Raw genomic sequence first — 4,210 nt, 5'->3', positions numbered from 1 at the left:
ATCTGTCTGGAAAATGTTTACTTTCTACTCCGTATTATTCTATAGTAACCATCTGACTGGAAAAACATGGACGTGTAAATCAACTTTATCTCAATTTTCATCTGAACAAAGAAGATGAGGTCGATTCTAAGGGCCCATGTAGACCTGAGAAACATTGTATACAGCGGCATAACACAATGCTTCTTCAGGTATACTGTGGGATCCGAGGAACACAAAAGGCAGACCCTGCACATGGCAAGAAGTCTTCAATACTGAGGCAACACACTCCAATGCAATCTCACGATCCATTTCAATCTGAGAACATACTTGAAAAAGTGTCATGGCATCAGATTTTCATATAGATTAAAAGATATCACTTTGTGACGACAGAACAAATACATGCAATGCCACATTTCTTCACATTTCTCAACAAACAGGTCATTGGTGAACCCATGGCAGATTTTGCCTTCTCCTAAAAATCATCTGCTTTCATGCTTTCATGGATTGCATTATTTTAATGAATTTCAAATTGGAAAGATATTTGCATAATTGAAGCATGAATTAGATGGTTTACAATTCTGTATGGATTTCTTGTCATTGTCTTGGAGTGAAAAAGAACAATTCAATTTTACATTTTGTCTGTGTGCTGATCTGGTGAAGGTGCTCATCTAAAAAGAAACAGAAATCACTGATATGATAGACATGCTAAATGTTCCAAAAACAAATGAAATGCCTGCTCACCCCGCTTTCTACAAAGAATACAAGCTTCAGGAATTCCCAGGATATAGGCTTCCTGTTGGGGACAACAGCTCTCCATTGACCTCGGCCATGACAGTTTCACTGCCAAATGGGGAATCACTTAAGTCACCTGTGTGCTGACAGGGACAACATCTGGTGTGTAACACATGCCAAAAGATGGGCTTTGACACTGTTCCTCTTGTTGACCTTCCAGTAAAACTTATCAGTTTCCAAAACTTTGTCAGTCTCTCTTTGCACCTTATAAAATCGAGAAAAGAAGATCATGAACATTTTAATGTCCCACAGAAACTTGGGATTTACATAAGCATTGTGGTTCAACTTCAAACAATATCCTTCATAATGGCATTGTCCTTACCGAGATAGCCAATATGTCCCCAAAATATCCTCCACCATGGATTCAGACGGGAACTCATCCTTTGGGAATCCACTAGATTCAAGCTTCAGAAGACTACTGAAATATTCTCAACTAGATATGGAAGTCTTTTGTCAAGATAAAGTGTGACTGTGCAGTCATACTGTAAACAGTTGAAAGTTTTCAAAGAAGTCTGAGCAGAGAGGTACAACTCTGGGTGCCAGAAACTCATACTATTATCAGCCTTGGAAATATTCACCTTGTATTCCTTTCAATAGGAATCAACATGCTGCAGAACCAGGCTTCTCATTGTCACCCTTATCTCCAATTTCAGTGGATGAATGAAGAGGAGGTCAATTCCAAGGGCCCCCTAACAGCTGAGACGCATTGTACAAAGAGTGACACCACAATGAGTAATCAGCCATTAAGTGGAACCTCAGAAGTTAACACCCAGCTACCAACTGGATAAAAAGTCTTCAGTAGTAAAGAAAGACCTTCACATGGAATTTCCTCATGCCTTTCAATTTGAATACTTTACTTCAAAGATACTTTGTAATGGGATCTTCAGAGGATTTTAATGATATTTGCCTCTAAGTAAAGAATAAAACAAACCATGCAACAATTTTTTTCTTTCAGGACATAATGGGGAAACACCATGGCAGATCATGCCTATTCCTTCAAAATAGCTACTTAAATTCCTGGTCAACTTGATTTTTCAATACAAGATTAAAGTTAAAATATCTGGACTAAAATGAAGCTTCACTTTGAAAGGTGTCAATCTTGTGCCCACTTCTCATTGGAAGTGCCTCAGTAACATGTATAGAAAAACCATTTTGCATGTTACATGTAAGGCCCTCTGCAATAGGGGCCCATCAAGAGGGGAATAGGAATCACAGAGGCAATATGCAACTCAAATCAGTGAGCTTTGACTCAGTTGTACATACACCAATGTAACAATGACTTGATCCAAGATTCAGGTAACATGGTACAAGTTAGGGACATATTTCCTAAAAAGTCAAGTTGTACTGCTACAGCCGACAGTGAACTCATGAAAGACTCAAGTCAATTCTCAGCACTTAAGGACAAAATGTTGTCTTCTAAAACAGGAAGAACTATTTGCTTAGCAATATTCATATTCATCTGCTTTCAGTACATTCCACAATGTTGAAAGGCTCACAATACCTCTGAACAGCGAAGGACACTCAAATCCATAAAGTGATCTGTCTGGAAAATGTTTACTTTGTACTCCGTATTATTCTATAGTAACCATCTGACTGGAAAAACATGGACGTGAGATCACTTTTATCTCAATTTTCATTTGAAAAAAGAAGATGAGGTCGATTCTAAGGGCCCATGTAGACCTGAGAAACATTGTATACATCGGCATAACACAATGCTTCTTCAGGTATACTGTGGGACCTGAGGAACACAAAAGGCAGACCCTGCACATGGCAAGAAGTCTTCAATACTGAGGCAACACACTCCAATGCAATCTCATGATCCATTTCAATCTGAGAACATACTTGAAAAAGTGTCATGGCATCAGATTTTCATATAGATTAAAAGATATCCCTTTGTGACGACAGAACAAATCCATGCAATACAACATTTCTTCACATTTCTCAACAAACAGGTCATTGGTGAACCCATGGCAGATTTTGCCTTCTCCTAAAAATCATCTGCTTTCATGCTTTCATGGATTGCATTATTTTAATGAATTTCAAATTGGAAAGATATTTGCATAATTGAAGCATGAATTAGATGGTTTACAATTCTGTATGGATTTCTTGTCATTGTCTTGGAGTGAAAAAGAACAATTCAATTTTACATTTTCTCTGTGTGCTGATCTGGTGAAGGTGCTCATCTAAAAAGAAACAGAAATCACTGATATGATAGACATGCTAAATGTTCCAAAAACAAATGAGATGCCTGCTCACCCCGCTTTCTACGAAGAATACAAGCTTCAGGAATTCCCAGGATATAGGCTTCATGTTGGGGACAACAGCTCTCCATTGACCTCGGCCATGACAGTTTCACTGCCAAATGGGGAATCACTTAAGTCACCTGTGTGCTGACAGGGACAACATCTGGTGTGTAACACATGCCAAAAGATGGGCTTTGACACTGTTCCTCTTGTTGACCTTCCAGTAAAACTTATCAGTTTCCAAACTTTGTCAGTCTCTCTTTGCACCTTATAAAATCGAGAAAAGAAGATCATGAACATTTTAATGTCCCACAGAAACTTGGGATTTACATAAGCATTGTGTTTCAAATTCAAACAATATCCTTCATAATGGCATTATCCTTATCCTCCACCATGGATTCAGACGCGAACTTATCCTTTGGGAATCGACTAGATTCAAGCTTCAGAAGACTATTGAAATATTCTCAACTAGATATGGAAGTCTTTTGTCAAGATAAAGTGTGACTATGCAGTCATACTGTAAACAGGTGAAAGTTTTCAAAGAAGTCTGAGCAGAGAGGTACAACTCTGGGTGCCAGAAACTCATACTATTATCAGCCTTGGAAATATTCACCTTGTATTCCTTTCAATAGGAATCAACATGCTGCAGAACCAGGCTCCTCATTGTCACCCTTATCTCCAATTTCAGTGGATGAATGAAGAGGAGGTCAATTCCAAGGGCCCCCTAACAGCTGAGACCCATTGTACAAAGAGTGACAGCACAATGAGTCTTCAGCCATTAAGTGGAACCTCAGAAGTTCAACACCCAGCTACCAACTGGATAAAAAGTCTTCAGTAGTAAAGAAAGACCTTCACATGGAATTTCCTCATGCCTTTCAATCTGAAATCTTTACTTCAAAGATTCCTTGGAATAAGATCTTCAGAGGATTTTAAGGATATCTCCGTCTAAGGAAAGAGTAAAACATACAATGCAACATTTTTTCTCTTTCAGGACATAATTGGGGAAACCCCATGGCAGATCATGCCTATTCCTTCAAAATAGCTACTTACAGTCTCGGTTCAACTTTATTTTTCAATGTAAGATTAATGTTAAAATATCTGGGCCAAAATGAAGCTTGACTTTGAAAGGTGTCAATCTTCTACCCACTTCTCATTGGAACTGCCTCAGTAACATGTATAGAAATACCATTTTGCAT

Source organism: Macrotis lagotis, chromosome X (assembly GCF_037893015.1).
Source record: "Macrotis lagotis isolate mMagLag1 chromosome X, bilby.v1.9.chrom.fasta, whole genome shotgun sequence".
Lineage (NCBI taxonomy): Eukaryota > Metazoa > Chordata > Mammalia > Peramelemorphia > Peramelidae > Macrotis > Macrotis lagotis.
This window is presented reverse-complemented; position numbering follows the sequence as displayed.